This window comes from Manis javanica, chromosome 8 (assembly GCF_040802235.1).
Source record: "Manis javanica isolate MJ-LG chromosome 8, MJ_LKY, whole genome shotgun sequence".
Taxonomy (NCBI): domain Eukaryota; kingdom Metazoa; phylum Chordata; class Mammalia; order Pholidota; family Manidae; genus Manis; species Manis javanica.
Genome location: NC_133163.1, coordinates 124,051,371 through 124,071,801, shown reverse-complemented (window position 1 = coordinate 124,071,801; position 20,431 = coordinate 124,051,371). Strand labels below are relative to the sequence as shown.

General features: G+C 37.6%; 1 protein-coding gene across 6 annotated transcripts in view; it reads right to left on the bottom strand.

Annotated features, from left to right (window-relative positions):
- SCAPER (S-phase cyclin A associated protein in the ER) overlaps positions 1 to 20,431 on the bottom strand; it is a 539,256-nt gene that overhangs the window by 454,547 nt on the left and 64,278 nt on the right. The gene's annotated exons all lie outside the window — the stretch shown is intronic.

Below are 20,431 nucleotides of genomic sequence, written 5' to 3'. Positions count from 1 at the left end.
CCCAAATGACCATTCTTTTAACCTTTTTTAAAATTTAATAACAGAAAAACGTAATGAAAGATCAAGTATTTCAAAGCAACACCCATGCAACCACCATCCAAGACAAAAAAACATACATATAACAATGCTGGTCTCTAAAATTCTCAGGTGTTCCCTTCCAATCACTGTGCCATCTCTGCTCCAGGGTAACCACTGTTTTCTTTGACGTTGGAGTTTATTTTGTCTGATTTTGAAATCCGTAAAAATGAATTCACAGACTATGTATTATTTTGTGGCTTCTTTGTACATTTGTTTACTAGTTCATCCATATTGCACAATGTACCTGCAATTCATTTATTGTCATTGTCTAATGTCACTACTGAACAGCATTCTATTACTGCATATATATTTATCCAATCTAATGTTGATGAACATTTGGTTGATGTCCAAATTTTGGATATTACAAATTATATGCTGTTATTCATGGGGACACATCCTCAGCACATATGTATGCCTTTCTGTTCAGTATAAGCCCAAGAGTGGAAATGCTGAGTCATAGGGTAAGCACACGCTCCAATTTAGCACATAACGATATTATCAAATTGTTTTCCAACATGGTTGCCACTCCCACGAACGGTATACATGCATTCTCCTTGCTCCATAGCCTAACTTACCCTTGGCTATTGTACATTTTGGGTTTTCTTTTTAACCTGAGGACATTCTTGTTGACAGTTATAGAATGGTTTCATTTTTATTTCAATATGTATTTCTGATTACTGATGATTTTCAGCCCCGTTCAAATGCTTCTGGCTATTGTCCTTTTGAGAATGCCTACTGAAGACTCGGCATTTTTTCTAGAGGGTTATCTGTCTCTTTTTGATGTGTAGGAGTTTTTCATGTTTTGGATATCAGCCTTTTCTTGGTCACACATGTAACTTGCCTTTTCACTCTCCTGATGGGATGGAATCTATTTCATGTTCTGTTAGTGTTGATTTTTGTATTGACAGACAGAACTCCCTAATTCTACAATAGTCTAACCTATACTTCTTTTACCTAAACACTGATATTGTTTGTGTCATTTTTAAGCAATCTTTCCTTACTATAAGGACAGAAAGATATTCTACAACTTTATGTTCTTTAGACCAACGGTCTATTTCTGGAGTTTCTTCTCTAATATATTGGTTTCTTTACCTATTCTTGTACCAATTCCAAACTATCTTACATTGCTGTAGCTCTAAAACAAAACTCAAAACACAGAGTAAATCCTTCAACTGCATCTTTAACCACAAAGATATATAGGCTAATTACAGTCTTTTGCCTTTCCATACAAATTTTAGAATCAGCTTGTTAATTTCACAGGGAAAAAACTGGAATTTTAATTGCAATTTCAGTTCTTTGGATCAACTGGAAGAAAACTAACATTTTCATAATATTGACTTTTCTAGTCTATGAACAGATAAACATCTTCATTCATTTATATCTTATTCATTGTCTCTCAATAATGTATTATAGTTTTCTGTGTAGAGGTCTTGCACATGTTTTATTAAATTTAACCCTAAAAATAAATGGCAGTTGTTTTAAAAGTTTTCTTTTTAATGATCTGTTACTGCTTAATTTGTATTCTGAACTTGTATCCAGCAACTTTAATTCATTTAATAATTCCAATAATTTCTCCATAGATTCTTCCAGATTTCCTAAATATATATACTTGTCATCTGTGAATAATGGCATATTTATTTCTTCTTCTCCAAGCCTTATAAATTTTATGTCCTATTTTTGTCATTCTGTGATGGCTAGGATCTCAAGTACAATGTTGAATAGAAATAATGATAGCAGTCTTTCTTATCTCACGCCCAATTTCATAAGGAAAGCTCTCCACATTCACCATTAAATATGATGTTTACTACAGTATTTTTGGCAGATTCCTTATATCTGTAAGAATGCTCTCTTTCATTCCCAGTTCACTAGTTTTATCAAGAATGGGTGGTGAACTTCAAATATTTTTCCTTTATTGAGTGAGACAATTACATGATTTTTCATCTTTATTCATCTTAGTTGATAAATAACATTGATTTCATATTCACATGTTAAACCAACGTTACAGTACTGAAACAAACCTAACTTGGTTGTGAAGTATTGCCAGATGTTTGGATCACGAGATTCAATATGCATAACAATATTTGGTTTAGGACTTCTCGGCACTCCTTAGTGATCTATATTTTCCTTTCTGATAAAAAGCTTTGGTTATCAAAGTTATGCTAGAAAGAGTATTTTTCTGTTAGAAGAGTTTGTCTAATACTGGCATTTTTTCTTCTTTGCTCAATTTTCTTATTGAGACATAATTCACACATCATAAAATTCACCATTTAAAATTATGCAATTCAATCATTTTTAGTACATACACAGTTGTGCAATTATCTAATTCCAGAATATCTGCATCACCCCAAAAAGAAATCCTGTACTCATTAGCAGTCACTCCCCATCTCCCCTCTCTCCAGCACTAGGAAACTACTAATCTACTTTCTGTCTCTATGGATTGGCCAGTTTGACACACTTCATATAAACAGAATCATATTACATGTGGTCTTTTGTGGCTGGCTTATTTTATTTCACATTAGGTTTTCAAAGTTCATCCACATGGTAGCATGAATCCATACTTCATTCCTTTTTATGACTGACTAATTGCATGAATAAACACATTTTGTTTACTGATTTATCATCTGATGGATATTTGGGCTGTTCCCACTTTTTGGCTATTATGTATAATGCTGCTATAAACATTCAGATACAAATTTTTCTGTGAACATATAGTATCTAATCCTCTTGGGTATAAAACTACTAGTAAATTTGCTGGGTCATATGGCAACTCTAAATTTCACATTAACATACAAAATTTGTTACACAGCACCATTTTCATTCCATCAGCAACACATGAGGATGCACATCATCACCGACAACTTGCACTTTTTCTGACTTCTCGATTCTACTCATCTTGATGAGTATACACTGGTATTATTGTGACTCTGCTTTGCATCACCCTGATGACTAAAAATGTTGGGAATATTTTTATATACATACTGGACCTATGTATATCTTTGGGGAAATGTCTATTCAAATCTATTGTCTACATTTCTTAGTAAAGTATCACTGATAAACAATCTTATGAAAGTTTCACATGAACAACATAGTGGTTTCAACATTCATACATATTATCAAGTTCTCACCCCCACCACAGCAGTCACTGTCTATTCCCATAGTAAGATGCTATAGACTCATTACTTGTCTTCTCCATGCTATACTGCCTTCCCCACAAGCCACCTACATGATGCGTGCTAATCATATGCCCTTTAATCCCCTTCTCCCGCCCTCTCCACCTACCCTCTGAAATCCATACCCTACTAGAGTCTGTGAGTCTGCTGCTGTTTTGTTTGTTCAATTTTGCTTTGTTGTTATACTCCACAAATGAGAGAAATAATTTGGCACTTGCCTTTCTCCGCCTGGCTTATTTCACTGAGCATATTATCCTTAGTTCCATCCATGTTGTTGCAAATAGTAATATTTGTTTTCTTCTAATAGCTGAAAAATATCCCATTGGATATATGTAGCACATCTTCTTTATCCATTCATCTACTGATGGAAACTCAGGTTGCTTCCATGTCTTGGCTATTGTGAATAGTGATGCAATAAACATAGGGGTGCATATGTCTTTTTGAATCAGGTATCTTGTTTTCTTGAGGTAAATTCCTAGGAGTGGAAACACTGGGTCAAATGGCATTTCTATTTTTACTTTTTTTTGAGGAACCTCCATACTGCTTTCCACAATGGTTGAAACAATTTACATTCCCATTAACAGTGTAGGAGGGTTCCCCTTTCTCTGCATCGACACCAGCATTTATTGTCCCTCATCTTTTCGATGCTGACCGTCCTTACTGGTGTGAGGTTGTATCTCACTGTGATTCTAATCTGCGTTTCCCTGATGATTAGTGATGTGGAGCATCTTCTCATGGGCCTGGTGGCCGTCTGGATTCCTACTTAGGAGAAGTGTCTGTTTAGACCCTCTGCCCATTTTTTAATCGGATTATTAGCTTTTGGGTGTGGAGGCATGTGAGTTCCTTATATATTTTGGATGTTAACCCCTTATCAGATAAGTTATTTACAAATACATTTTCCCGTGCTGTAGGATGCCTTGTTCTTCTGCTGGTGTCCTTTGCTGTACAGAAGCTCTTTAGTTTGATGTAGTCCCATTTGTTAGTTTATTTTCTATCCCTTCCCTGAGATGTGTTCAGGAAAAAGTTACTCATGTTTATATTCAAGAGATTTTTCCCTGTTTCGTTCTGTGAGTTTTATGGTTTCATGACTTACATTCGGTCTTCGATCAATTTCAAGTTTACTTTTCTCTATGGAGAAACCAATAATCTAGTTTCATTCTCTTACTTGCAGCTGTCCAGTTTTGCCAATAAAAGTTATTGAAGAGGCCATCTTTTCCCCATTGTATACCCATGGCTCCTTTATTATATATTAATTGACCATATATGTGTGGGTTTATATCTGGGCTCTCTACTCTGTTCCACTGATGTATGGGTCTGTTCTTATGCCAGTACAAAACTGTTTTGATCACTGCAGCTTTGAAGTAGAGCTTTGTAGTAGTTAGGGGGGAAAATCCCCCAGCTTTCTTCCTTCTCAGTATAGCTTTGGCTCCTCAGGGTCTTTTATGATTCCATATGAATTTTAGAACTATTTGTTCTAGCTCTTTGGTATTTTTATAGAGATTATATTGAATCTGTAGATTTTTTTAGGCAGGATGGCCATTTTGACAATTCTTCCTACCCAAGAGCATGGGATATATTTCCAATCATTGGTATCTTCTTTAATTTCTCTTAGGTGTATCTTGTGTTTTTCAGGGTATAGGTCTTTCATCTTCTTGGTTAGGTTTATTCCTATGTATTTTCTTCTTTTTGATGTAATTGTAAGTGGAGTTGTTTTCCTGAATTTGCTTTCTCCTAATTCATTGTTACCAAATAGGAATGTAACAGATTTCTGTGTATTAATTTTGTATCCTGCAAATTTGCTGAATTCAATTAGTAGTCCTAATTGTTTTCTGGTGGAGTCTTTAAGGTTTTCTATGTATGTTGTCTGCAGAAAGTTTAACTTGTTACTTACCAGTTTGGATGCCTTTTATTTCTTCGTGTTGTCTGACTCCAATGGTGAGGACGTCCAGTACTACTTCAAGTAAAAGTGGAGACAGTGGGAATCCCTGTTTTTTCTCAATATTAGAGAAAAACCTTTCAGCTTTTTGCTGTTAAGTATGATGTTGGCCATGGGTCTGTCATATCTGGCCTTTATCATGTTGAGGTTATGTACCCTCTATGCCCATTTTGTTAGGTTTTTATAATAAATGCTGAATTTTGTCAAATGTTTCTTCAGCACCTATTGAGATGATCATGTGGTTTTTGTTCTTTTTGTTAATGTGCTGTGTGATATTGATTGATTTTTTAATATTGTACCATCCTTGCACACTTGGAATAAATCCAACTCGGTCATGATGATTTTTTTATGTATTTTTGAATTCAGTTTTCTAATGCTTTGTTGAGTATTCTTGCATCTATGTTAATCAGGGATATGGGTCTGTAGTTTTCTGTTTTGTGGTCTTTACCCAGTTTTGGTATTAGAGTGATGCTGGCCTCATAGAATGAGTTTGGAAATATTCCCTCCTCTCCTACTTTTTTGAATACTTTAAGGAGGATGGATATTAGGTCTTCTTTAAATGTTTGATAAAATTCAACCATGAAGGCATCTAGTCCAGGGGTTTTGTTTTTAGGTAGTTTTTGATTACCAGTTCAACTTCATTGCTATTAATTGGTCTCTTCAGATTTTCTGCTTCTTCCTGGGTCACCATTGAAAGTTTTATTTTTCTAGAAAGTTGTCCGTTTCTTCTAGGTTGTCCCAATTTGTTGGCATATAATTTTTCATAGTATTATCTAATAACTCTTTTGTATTTGTGTGGTATCCATTCTGATTTTTCCTTTTTCAGGTCTCATTCTGTTATGTTTGTACACTCTCTTTTTCTCTTGGTAAGTCAGGCTAGGGGTTATCTATTTTATTTTCTCAAAGAACCAGCTCCTGGTTTGATTCTTTCTATTGTTTCATTCTTCTCAATTTTATTTACTTCTACTGTGATCTTTATTATGTACTTCCTTCTATCAACTTTGGACCTCATTTGCTCTTTTTCCACTTTCATTATTTTGAGTTTAGACTGTTCATTTGGGATTTTTCTTGTTTCTTGAAGGCTGTATTGCTTTATTCATTCTCAGGACTGCATTTGCTGCATCCCACAGGTTCTGCACTGTTCAGTTATTGTCTTCATTTGCTCCATATATTATTGGATCTCCATTTTTTATTTGGCTATTGATCCATTGATTATTAGGAGCATGTTGTTAAGCCTCCATGTGTTTGTGAGCTTTTTTGTTTTCTTTTCATAATTTATATCTGGTTTCATCCTTTTGTGGTCTAAGATGATAGTTGGCACAATTTCAATCTTTTTTAATTTACTGAGGCTCTTTTTATGACCTAATGTGATCTATTCTGGAAAGTGTTACAGGTGCTCTTGAGAAGAATGTATATCCTTCTGCTATTGGGTGGAGTGTTCTGTAGATGTCTGTTAGGTCCATCTGTTCTAATGTGTTGTTCAGTGCCTCTCTCTCCTTACTTACTTTCTGTCTCATTGTTCTGTCTTTTTGAGTGAGTGGTGTTTTGAAATCTACTAAAATGAATGTGTTGCAGTCTACTTCCCCCTTTAATTCTGTTAGAATTTGTTTCATATATTTAGGTGCTCTAAATATATATTGGAAGCATAGATATTTATAATGATTATATCCTTTTGTTGGACTGACCCTTTTATCATTATGTAATGTTCTTCTGTCTTATGTTGTTTTCTTTGTTTTGAAATTTTTCTTGTCTGATACAGGTACTGCTACTCCTGCATATTAATTCCTTTATTTACATGAAGTATCTTTTTCCATCCCTACACTTTTCATCTGTGTATGTCTTTGGATTTTAAATGAGTCTCTTATAGGCAGCATATAGATAGGTCTTGTTTCTTAATCCATTCTATAATTCTACGTCTTTTCATTGGTTTTTCATTAGTGAATTCAGTCCATTTACATTAGGGTGATTATTGATAGATATATACTTACTGCCATTGTAGGCTTTAGATCTGTGGTTACCAAAGGTTCTAGGGCACCTTCCTTATTATCTAACACTCTATCTTAAACTACTTATTACTCCATTTCAAACACAATCTAAAGGGTTTTTTTCCTCCCCTTCTTCTCTTTCCTCCTCTACTCTTTCTTTATTAGGTGTCATATTATGTACTCTTTGTGTATCCCATGACTAACTTTGCGAGTAGCTTATTTAATTTTGTATTTGCTTGGTAATTAATTGGTCTACTACCTGAGTGCTCCCCACCTGTAGGGATGAGGGTGGATGGGAACCTGAACCTTCTAAACAGAGAGCATTGTGTGATTTTTGCCCCTCTGGTGCCCCTCTCATTGCTGGAAAATTTCAAACTGCCCTCTCTACTTTCTCACTGGGGCAGGTAGAGTGAGCCTGTTATTCACAGGCAGCTGGGATCTCAGCTCCCACGTTTTCCACCTGTCTCTGTTGTGCAACCCTGCCCAATCACTGGAGCACTGCGCAATGTGAGCTCTTGTTCCCAGAGCAGATGTCCAGAGCTGGGTGCTCAGCAGTCCAGGGCATCTATTCCCTCCCTGCTCCATTCCTCTTCCTCCCACCTGTGAGTCAGGGAATGGGGAGGGCTTAGGTCCCAGCAAGTTGTGGCTTTGTTACTTTACCCTTTTCTGTGAGGTCTTCTCTTCCTCCCTGAATGTAGGTGGTCAGTTCTGCTATCTTCAGGTTGATTTCAGGCCTTGTTGTATTTGCTGTATTTTCATGTTCTATGTGATTTGGGGACGAGGTTGTTTTGCCTTGCCTTCCTACACCACCTTTTCTCAAAATTCTCTTTTGTCTGTTTTTAAACAAGGTAGTTTGTCCTTTAGATTGTTGAACTATAAGAGATCTTTTGTATTCTGGATACTAGACTTTTATCAGATGCGTGGTTTGAAAATACTTTCATTTTGTTGGAAGTCTTTCACTTGGTAGTATTCTATGAAACACACAGTTTTGAATTTTGAAGAACTACAACATCACTTTCCTTTGGTTATTTTGGGCTTTGGGTATCATCTTAAAACGGTTGCCTAGGACAAGGTCACAAGGAGTTCTCATCAAGAATTTTAGGCTTTCAGCTCTTTCATTTCCAGATGATTTTCGCACATTTTCAGGTAATTTTCTATGGGGTAAGGGGTAGGAATCCAAATTCAATCTTTCTGTAACAATATCTAGCTGTCCAAGAATCATTTCTTTAAAAGACTAATCTTTCCCAATTAAATGATCTCGCACTCTTGCAAAAGTCAATAGCCACAGATGTGTACAATTATTTTCATGCTTTCAATTCTATTCCACTGGTCTACTTGTCTACCCTTGTCCTGACACCACAGTACCTTTATTATTGTATATTTGCAGTAAGTTTTGAATTTAGGAAATGTGGGACCACCAACTTTGTTTTTTTCAAGATTGTTCTGGCTGGTCTATGTACGTTGCATTTCTATATAAATTTTAGGGTCAGTTAGACTGATTCAGCACAAGGAAACAAGAATTTTGATAGAGTTTGCACTAAATCAGTTTATCTCTTCGGGGGTATTGTCATTGTAATATTAAGTCTTCCAATCGATAACTTCAGATGTTTTCCCCTTTATTTAGGTGTTCAATTTAGTTTAATAATGTTGTAGATTTTAGTGTAAAATTTGTGCACTTATTTGGTTAAATGTATTCCTAAAAGTTTTTCTCTTTGATGGTATTATAATGGAACTGCTTTCATAATTTCATTTTTTTTATTTTGATATCAAAAATATACAATTACAAGAGGAACATCATGTTTACTAAATCTCCCCCATCACCAACTACCCCCCACATAAACCATTGGAGTCACTTTCAATCAGCATAGTAAGATGCTCTACAATCACTACTTCTCTACTCTGTGTTGTACACCCTCCAGTGCCCCAGCCCACATTATGCAAGCTAATCATAATGCCCTCTTTCTTTTTACCCCACCCATATCCACCCTTCCCAAATATCCTCCAGAGTCCCTTTCCCTTTGGTAACTGTTAGTCCATTCTTGAGTTCTGTGAGTCTGCTGCTATTTTGCTCCTTCAGTTTTTTCTTTGTTCTTATACACCACAGATGAGTGAAATAATTTAATACTTACCTTTCTCCGCATGGCTTATTTCACTGACCGTAATACCCTCTAGCTCCATTCATGTTGTTGCAAATGGGACGATTTGTTTTCTTATTATGGCTGAATAATATTCCATTGTGTATATGTGACACATCTTCTTTATCCATTCATCTACTAATGGACACTTACTTTGCTTCCATTTCTTGGCTATTGAAAATAGTGCTGTGATAAACATAGACATGCATATGTCTTTTGTAAACTGGGCTGCTGCATTCTTAGGGTAAATTCCTAGGAGTGGAATTCCTGGGTCAAATAGTATTTCTACTTTTAGTTTTTGAGGAACCTCCATACTGCTTTCCACAATGGTTGAACTAATTTACATTCCCACCAACAGTGCATGAGGGTTCCCCTTTCTCCACATCCTTGCCAACATTTGTTGTTGTTTGTCTTTTGGATGGTGGCAATCCTTACTGGTGTGACATGGTATCTCACTGTGGTTTTTATTTGCATTTCTCTGATGACTTGTTATGTGGAGCATCTTTTTATCTGTCTGTTGGCCATCTGAATTTCTTCTTTGGAAAACTGCCTGCTCAGTTGCTCTGACCATCTTTAGATTGCATTATTTCCTTTTTGTTTGTTGAGGTGCATGAGCTCTTTATATATTCTGGATGTCAACCCTTTATCAGATCTGTCATTTATGAATATATTCTCCCATACTGTAGCATGCCCTTTTGTTCTATTGGTGGTGTCCTTTGCTGTATAGAAGCTTTTCATGTACTCTGACTTGATAATTTTTGCTTTTGTTTTCCCTGTCCGAGGAGACATGTTCATGAAGAAGTTGCTCAGGTTTATGTCCAAGAGATCACTGCCTGGTTTTTTTTAAGAGTTTTTGGCTTCATGGCTTACATTCAAGTTTTTAATCCATTTAAATTAACTTTTGTGTATGGGGTTAGACAATGATCCAGTTTCATTCTTCTACATGTAGCTGTCCAGTTTTGCCAACACCAGCTGTTTAAGAGGCTCTCATTTCCCCATTGTATATCCATGGCTCCTTTATCATATATTAATTGAGCATATATGTTTGGGTTAATATCTGGAGTCTCTATTCTGTTCCACTGGTCTGTGGGTCTCTTCTTGTGCCAATACCAAATTGTCTTGATTACTGTGGCTTTGTAGTAGAGCTTGAAGTTGGAAAGCGAGATAACTCCTGCTTTATTCTTCCTTCTCAGGATTGCTTTGGCTATTCGGGGTCTTTGGTGGTTCCATATGAAGATTAAAACTATTTGTTCCAGTCCACTGAAGAATGCTATTGGTATTTTTACAGGCATTTCATTGAATCTGTAGATTGCTTTGGGCAGGATGGCCATTTTGATGATATTAATTCTTCCTAGCCAGGAGCATGGGATGAGTTTCTATTTGTTAGTGTCCTCTTTAATTTCTTGTAAGAGTGTCTTGTAGTTTTCAGGGTATAGGTCTTTCACTTCCTTAGTTAGGTTTATTCCTAGGTATTTTATTCTTTTTGATGCAATTGTGAGTGGAATTGTTTTCCTTATTTCTCTTTCTGTTAGTTCATTGTTAGTGTAAAGGAAAGCAACAGATTTCTGTGTATTAATATTGTATCCTACAACTTTGCAGAATTCAGATATTAGTTCTAGCAGTTTGGAAAGGAGTCTTTAGGGTTTTATGTACAATATCATGTCATCTGCAAGTAGTGACAGTTTCACTTCTTTTTTACCAATCTAGATTCCTTGTATTTCTTTCTTTTGCCTGAATGTCGTGGCTAGGACCTCCAGTAATATGTTGAATAACAGTGGGGAGAAAGCGCATCCCTGTCTTGTTCCCAATCTTAAAGGAAAAGCTTTCAACTTCTCGTTGTTCAGTATAATGTTGGCTGTGGGTTCGTCGCATATGGCCTTTATCATGTAGAAGTACTTCCCCTCTATACCCATTTTGTTGAGAGTTTTTATCATAAATAGGTGTTGAATTTTGTTGAATGCTTTTTCAGCGTCTATGGAGATGATCATGTGGTTTTCGTCCTTCTTTTTGTTGATGTGGTGGATGATGTTAATGGATTTTCGAATGTTGTACCATCCTTGCATCCCTGGGATGAATCACACTTGGTCATGGTGTATGATCCTCTTCATGCATTTTTTAATTTGGTTTGCTAATATTTTGTTGAGAATTTTTGCATCTATGTTCATCAAGGATTTTGGTCTGTAATTTTCTTTTTTGGTGAGGTCTCTGCCTGGTTTTGGTATTAGAGTGATAATGGCTTCATGGAATGAGTTTGGAAGTATTCCCTCCTCTTCTATTTTTTGGAAAACTTTAAGGAGAATGGGTATTATATCTTCTCTATGTCTGATAAAATTCAGCAGTGAATCCGTCTGGCCTGGGGGTTTTGTTGTTGGGAAGTTTTTTTGATTATCGATTCAATTTCTTTGCTGGTAATTGGTCTACTTAGATTTTCTGTTTCTTCCTTGGTCAGTCTTGGAAGGTTGTTTTTTTCTAGGAAGCTTTCCACTTCTTCTAGCTTTTCCAGCTTGTTAGCATATAGACTTTCACAGTATTCTCTAATAATTTTTTGTATTTCTGTGGGGTCCGTCATGATTTTTCCATTCTCATTTCTGATTCTGCTGATGTGTGTAGATTTCCTTTTTCTCTTACTAAGTCTGGCTGTGGGCTATCTATTTCGTTTATTTTCTCAAAGAACCAGATCTTGGTTTCATTAATTTTTTCAATTCTTTTATTCTTCTCAATACTACTTTCTTCTTCTCTGATCTTTATTATATCCCTTCTTCTGCTGACTTTGGACCTCATTTATTCTTCTTTTTCCAGTTTCAGTAATTCTGACTTGAGACTATTCATTTGGGATTCTTCTTCCTTCTTTAAATAGCCATGGATTGCTATATAATTTACTCTTAGAACTGCCTTTGCTGTGTCCCACAGAAGTTGGGGCTTTGTGCTGTTGTTGTTTTTTTTTTTATCTGTTTTAATACGGTCATTGATTCACTGATTATTTAGGAGCATGTTATTAAACCTCCATGTGTTTGTAAGCCTTTTTGTTTTGTTTGTACATGTTTTTCCATGTCCTTGTGAGCCTTTTTGTTTTGTTTGTACAATTTATTTCTAGTTTTATGCCTTTGTGGTCTGAGAAGTTGGTTGGTAGAATTTCCATCTTTTTAATTTACTGAGGTCTTTTTGCAGCCTAGTATGTGGTCTATTCCGAAAAATGTTCCATGTGCACTTGAGAAGAATGTGTATCCTTACTGCTTTTGGGTGTAGAGTTCTGTAGATGTCTGTTAAGTTCATCTGTTCGAGTGTGTTGTTCAGTGTCTGTGTGTCCTTACTTATTTTCTGTCTGGTGGATCTATCCTTTGGAGTGAGTGGTGTGTTGCAGCCTCCTAGATCAAATGCATTGCATTCTCTTTCCCCCTTTAATTATGTTAGTATTTGTTTCACATATGTTGGTGTTCCTGTATTAGGTGCATATATATTTATAATGGTTATATCCTCTTGCTGGACTGACCCTTTTATCATTATGTAATGTCCTTCTTTATCTCCTGTTACTTTCATTGTTTTTGAAGTCTATTTTGTCTGATACAAGTACTGCAACACCTGCTTTTTTCTCCCTAGTGTTTGCATGAAATATTTTTCCATCCCTTGACTTTTAGTCTGCATACATCTTTAGGTTTGAGGTGAATATCTTGTAAGCAGCATATAGATGGGTCTTGCTTTTTTATCTGTTCTGTTACTCTTTGTCTTTTAATTGGAGAATTCAGTCAATTTACATTTAGGGTGACTATTCAAAGATATGTACTTATTGCCATTGCAGGCTGTAGATTCGTGGTTACCAAAGGTAAAATGGTAGCTTCTTTACTATCTAACCACCTAACTTAAGTCGCTTATTAAGCTATTATAAACACCGTCTGATGATTCTTTATTTCTCTCCCTTCTTATTCCTCCTCCTCCATGCTTTATATGTTAGGTGTTTTATTCTGTATTCTTTTGCACATCTTTTGACTGCTTTCGTGAGTAGCTGATTTTAATTTTTGCCTTTAGTTAGTATTTGGTTGGTGTGCTTTCTTTGGTGTGATTTTATTTTCTCTGGTGACATTTATTTAGCCTTAGGAGTTCTTCCATCTAGAGCAGTCCCTTTAAAATACCGTGTAGAGGTGGGTTGTGGGAGGCAAATTCCCTCAACTTTTGCTTGTCTGGGAATTGTTTAATTCCTCCTTTATATTTAAATGATAATTGTGCTGCATACAGTATTCTTGGTTCAAGGCCCTTGTTTCATTGCATTAAATATATCATGCCATTCTCTTCTGGCCTGTAAGGTTTCTGTTGAGAAGTCTGATGGTAGCCTGAAGGGTTTTCCTTTTTAGGTGATCTTTTTTCTCTCTCTGGCTGCCTTTAATTCTCTGTCCTTGTCTTTGATCTTTGCCATTTTAATTATTATATGTCTTGGTAACGTCCTCTTTGGGTCCCTTGTGTTGGGAGTTCTGTGGGCTTCCATGGTCTGAGAGACTAATTCCTCCCCTAGTTTGGGGACGTTTCCAGTAATTATTTCTTCAAAGACACTTTCTATCCCTTTTTCTCTCTCTTCATCTTCTTCTGGTACCCCTATAATGTGAATATTTTTCCATTTAGATTGGTCACAGAGTTCTCTTAATATTCTTTCTTTCCTGGAGATCCTTTTATCTCTCTCTGCCTCAGCTTATCTGTATTCTTGTTCTCTCATTTCCATTCCATTAATGGCCTCTTGCACCTCATCAGGTCTGCTCTTAAGTCCTTCCAGAGATTGTTTTATTTCTGTAGTCTCCCTCCCTACTTGCTCCTTTACCTCTTGCATATTTCTCTGCAGGTCCATCAGCATGGTTATGACCTTTATGTTAAATTCTTTTTCAGGAAGATGAGTTAAATCTCCCCAGGCCGTCTCTCTGGAGCGGTCTAACTAATTCTGGACTGGACCAAATTCGTCTGCCTTTTCATGGTGATAGAGGTAGCTGTAGGCAGGTAGCACAAGTGTCACCTGGGAGAACAAAATCCCTCCCTGCTTGCTGGTCGCCTTGCCCTTCTGTGCTGCCTGTGTTGGTTACCCGCACTCCTGGAGCAGCCTCCAGGTTAATTCCCTAAGCTGCTGTAGGCGGGGTCACCGTCAGGGTATCCCAGAGCCCTGCGGGGAGTGGCAGGCATGCCAGGTGTGCTCTCCTGCGAGTTCAGTGCCCCCTTTGCACCTTGCCCTGGTTTCCTCTGCCTACGCCAGGAAGCTGTGCAGTGGCAGCAGCCTTTCGGTCTGGCCTGGGCAACTGCATGCCAGGAGGAGATTTTGGGAACCTGCTGGGAGCACGGCCCCTCCCTGGCTGCTCCACTGCCACAGCAGGCTCACACGGCCACTCTCTGGCTACTGGGCCACTGTGTAAGAGGTCGCGCCGGCCAGGGGAACAACTGACAGGCTGCTTATCACCGTGAGGGGCTTTAGGGCTGTATTGCCACCCAGGGGGCTGGGGCACCTGAATTTCCTAAGGATTCCCAGCCTGATGGGCTGAGTGTGCCGGGCAGCTTCCATCCTGCTGTGCAGCCTTGTCCCTTTAAGACTTTCAAAAAGCACTCACTTTTCTTTTTTCCCAGAGGAGCCGGCTGCGGGGATCCAGTCGCAGATTTTGCTTTTCCGTTTCTCTAATATCCAGCACACCGTGCACTGTATGTCTGCGCTCCCAGTGTGAATTATTAGAGCTGGTTTATTAGCAGTCCTGGGCTCCCACTCCCTCCCCGCTCCGACTCCTTTTCTCCTGCCAGGGAGCTGGGGTTGGGAGAGCACTTGGGTCCCGCCAGGCCGCGGCTTGTATCTAAACCCCTTTGTGCTATGCTGAGTTCTCACAGAAGTAGATGTAGCCTGGCTGTTGTACTGTATCCACTGGTCTCTCTTTCTGGAATAGTTGCATTTGTTGTATTTTCAAAAATATATATGGTTTTGGGAGGAGATTTCCGCTGCCCTACTCATGCCACCATCTTGGCTCCTCCCTCAATTTCATTTTTGATTGTTCATTACTAATGTACAAAAATATAATTTATGGACTTTTATGCATTGATCTTGTATCGTGCAACTTTGTTGAATGTGTTTATAGCTCTTAATAGTTTTGTGTTTGCGCACGGATTCTTTAGGGTTTTCATATATAGAACCATGTCGTCTGTCAATATAGTTCTACTTTTCTGTTCCATCTTGATGATTTCTATTTTTTTTCCTTCTCTAATTCCTCTGACTAGAACTACAATACTGAAGTGGTGAAAGCAGACATCAATGTTTTGTTCCTGATATTAGAGGGGAAAGTTAACTTTTAATTTTCATCTGTAGATAATCTACAATTAGATTACTATGACACTACATTCTACACCTCTCGCAGAGTTTTTTCTTGGCATTGATTCGTTTCGCAAAAAATAAAAGAATGTAAAAGCACAGGCCACTGAGACTCACTGCACTGCTTAGAAGAGGGAATTTATCTCCAGTGTAACTGTGTGTAGATATTGGTTAATTGCCAAAGTGGTCCTAAAATGCATAGGTCAAAGAACTTTAAAGTGCATTCACTTTACCAGTCACCTATCATTCTCACTTTTCTAAGACATACACTCTCATATTACTATAAAAATCAACTTTCCAATACCCCCCCTAAGATGACCATCAGAGAATGCCAACCTCTAAAAAAAGGTCATTTGTTTTAAAATACACTATCATAACTATGTCCTAGACAGACTAATATCAGTGGCATTCAGAGACCTCAAATACATTTTACACTTATAATACTTAAAAAGATATATAGATATAGATACAGATATAGACAGATAGATATACTTTGGAAATCAGACCCAGACCTAATAAATGCATGCCAAATTATTCACAAACAAAATATAGTACCAACCTCACTTCAGATATAAAAGTTCTATTCTACTTTAAAAGACTATTCTGAACAAAAACATATTATTTCCTCTCAAAGGTAATCCTTAGTACCAAATCACTGGTAATGAAAATCTATGCTCAGGAAAAGGAAAAGGGAAAAATTAAACCATTTAGTTGGCTTTTCTAAATTCTACTAATATAACTCAAATTCTTTAATTAAATTCCATAACTTAACCCACGTTAGGACACAGAAAGATTTAATTCAGAAAAATCTAACTCAGAAGTTTTCTACTGTTCTCCCTTGTTGCTAAAAAAATAATGAGATGAAGAAGAAGAAAAAAACCCTGTAAAGGGCAAGAATATAAGTAGCAATACTTCTGATGCTAGTTGATACACAGAAAGTACACCCGGTGGCTTAAACAACCTATTTTAAGGAATGTTTAGCTCAACATTATCAGAAATGTTCAGAGTGGTACTATGCAGCTGTAATCTGAGTCATGTTTTACAAAAAAGGGAATACAAATGAGACAAGCAGCTGCAACAGCCTCATAGTCACTGATGCACATCTTTCTCCCTACAGCTATGAAGTCCATTTTTTCAAGCAGGATGAAACAGAACAAAACTGGCTCCAAAAGTAATGTTACAGGCATTCAGATAACTACATATAGATGTACAGCTAAAATTACCAATTAGTTAACCAATTGCCTGCAATGGATTCAATTGGTTTGTAATTAATTATAGTTACTGGCGCACAGAGCAGGACGGCTGGTGCCATCCCTTTGCCCTCCTGATACACAATACTAGTGCCCAGAACCTTTGGCCCAGGACTTCAATACAGCCATCAAATTCAGCTACAGGAGTAAGAACAGTGTTGTACCCTGTGCTGGTGAAGGGATGGAAACATGCACCATATGAGAAGTCAATGATAAAGGAAACCTTACAAGAGAAAGAGCTTTACCAACAGTGCAGGAAGTTTTAAAAAGCATTATGTTTTAAGAACAGCTTATATAGTTTTTGAAAAGCTATGAATGGAATAAATAGTCCAAAAGAGAAAACATCTGTGAGCAAAATGGCAAGTAAACCAGTTATAAAACTGTCTAATAATGTCATCAATGGTCACTACCAATTCTCCATCATTCCTTTCAAATATCTCCCCTTAATTTTCAATACAAGAAACCTAGTGACTGTGAAGGGGTATGTGGGGGGACTTGGTGAAGGGGGGCACCTAGTAAACATAATGTTCTTCATGTAATTGTAGATTAATCATACCAAAATTAAAAAATACAAAATACAAAAAAAAAGAATACATAATACAGTCAACAAGTGGAAACCTGTAAGTGAAAATCTATTAATGGAAACCATTCTCCTTAATTTATTCTTTATGAGGATCTTAGCAGATAAATAAAATATACAGTTGCCTGTGTCATGATACAAATATTTTACTGTAATGGCTAACTGATTTTTATCTTGACTCATTTGCAAGGTGCTTTTTCTTATGGCATTTCCACTATGAAATCTCAGAGATCTATTGCACCTAAGAATAGACAAAGATGCTAAGTTGTTATATTATAAATAATAAATAAATTATTGTTACACTAGAAATCAAAATACTCAAGTTCACATTCCACACTGATACCAGTATGGTTACCTCTAAACAACTATTTAAGGCATTAATTTTGCCTGGAATATTCTCCCACTACCAAAATAAATGCTTATATTCAGGCTTAAGATCCTTAGCCCCCATCTAGACCAAACTCTTCATTAATGAATACAAAAGTATAATAAGGTTTAGTGATTTTTGTCCAAAGTTACACAACTAGCTCAGAGAAAACACTGAAATAACTCCTAGTCCATGAGATCTACCACTCTAATTTTATATATCATATGCAAAAACTCCTTCACAATCCTACAGCCCAAAGTCACCTAATGCTAACACATATACACAACTCTTAAGTGGTTTTCCTCAACATGAATTAGAGAGAACACTTTTTTCTCTCTTGTCATATATATTTGTAATAATGCACCTCACATCCTAAGAGAGAAATAACATGACGTTTTACCAAAATTTTAACCTCCATTGAGTCAGCATGCATGGAAGAAGAAAGACATAAACTGACTCTCCTTTCTACTCAACAATCAAATATCATTTTTTAGTAATCTAGAGGAATAATATACCAGAATTATAACCTTTGCTACTATAACTTGTGATCAGGACACCAAAAATATCTGTGTTCTATGTTATAGTCGTTTCTATCATTTCAAATTGACACTAAAAATAATTGACAAATGAACTTCCTCAATGAGGGGATTCAAGATGGCTGCATGACAGGTGAGACAGAGAACTCCTCCCAAAATCACATATAGTACAAAAATATAGTTAATACAACTAACGCTAAAACAGCAACAGGAAGGAGGGCTAAACCACACTCATACAGACCTCACGAACACAGCAGACCTCACAGAACAGGGTAACGTACCAAAGCCTTGAGCTGGCAGGACCCGAGCCCTTCCCCCACTCCAGCTCACCAGTGGGAGGAAGAGAAAAGGAGCAGGGAGGGAGCGGAGGCCTGGGAGTGCTGAACACCCAGCCCTGGAAGATCTGCTTTGGAATACAAACAGACATTCTGTGGTGCACTGGAGGTTGGGGAGCTGGGACAGGCAGAGTGCTGGAGAGACTGAGATTCCAACCGTTTGTGGAGGAGGGGGATCCACCTCCAGCTGCTCTGGGACAAAGTAAAGGCAGGTGGTCGGAGATGCTTCCCAGCAGCGAGAGGGCTGCCGAAGGGGTGGAGTTTGCACGGAGCTTGCTGCACAGAAGAAGGGATAGATGGACAAGGTTGTATGGCACGCTCTGCACAGCAAGTTGGGAATGTTGAGGAGCTTCGGGCACTCCATAGCCCTGGTTGTCTACTCAGCTCTGAGGCCCCCCACTGTGACACGCAGCCTGCCGAGCCTCCCTCCAGACCTGCGAGCACCAGTTTGCAAACCAGCAGTCATGGGGCTGTTGTCAGGCCAGTCAAAGGGAGGCCCCGCCTAAACCAGCTAGAGACACAAAGCACAGAACCTTACACCTGTGTGCTGGGCCGACTGCCCCTACACTGGAGAAAGGCACTGCAGTCAGGAATCAGGAAACAGTTCTTTCCTCCTCCCAGGGACCAGCACAGCTCCCAGAAGATCCCCAACCTCACTCTAGGGGCTGAGCAGCTCGATGGACTAGAGCTTCTAGACACTAGAAGGTGCCACATAGAAACAGGAAATGTCAATAGAACCTGATTCAGACCAAAATCTCACAAACCCAGAAAAAGGGCCAAATGAAACTGACCTCACCAATCTTCCTGAAAGACAGTTCAAAATAAAAATCATAAAGATGCCCATGGAGGTACAGAAAAATACTCAAGAATTCGGGAACGAATTTAAAATGGAGATTCAGTCATTAAGAAATTCGGTATCTGAAATGAAACATACAATGGAGGGATTTAAAATCATACTAGATGTAGCAGAAGAGACAGTAAATGGAATACAAATTAGAGAAGAGAACACAAAGAAACTGAGGCACAGAAAGAAAAAAGGATCTCTAAGAATGAAAGAATATTGATAGAACAGTGTGACCAATCCAAACAGAACAATATTCACATTTTGGAGTACCAGAAATAGAAGAGAGAAAAAAGGGGTAAAAAGTGTCACTGAGGAGGTAACTGCTAAAAACTTCCCGAATCTGGGGAAGGAGATAAGTCTCTCAGCCCATGAAGGTGCACAGGTCTCCCAACATGAGGGAACCAAGACATATCATAATTAAAATTACAAAGATCAAGTATAAAGACAGACTTTCAAAGCAGCTAGAGAAAGAAAAAACATCACACACAAAGGAAAACCCGTCAGGCTACCAACAGATTTTGCAACAGAAATCTTACATGTGAGAAAGGAGTAGCTAATATATTTAATACAATGAACCAGATGGACCTCGAACCAAGAATACTCTGCCAAGCAAGGTTGTCATTTAAATTTGAAAGGGGGATTAAACAATTTTCATATAAGCAAAAGCTGAGAGATTTTACCTCCCACAAGCTGTCTCTACAGTGCATGTTGGAGGGACTGCTATAGATGGAAGTATTCCTAAGGCTAAACATGTCACCAGGGGAAATAAAATCAAAGCAAAGTAGAACAATTAATTACTAAGCAGATGCAAAACCAAATCAACTACCCCCAAAGTCAATCAAGGGATAGACAAAGAGAACAGAATGATACCTAACATATAAAGAACGGAGGAGGAA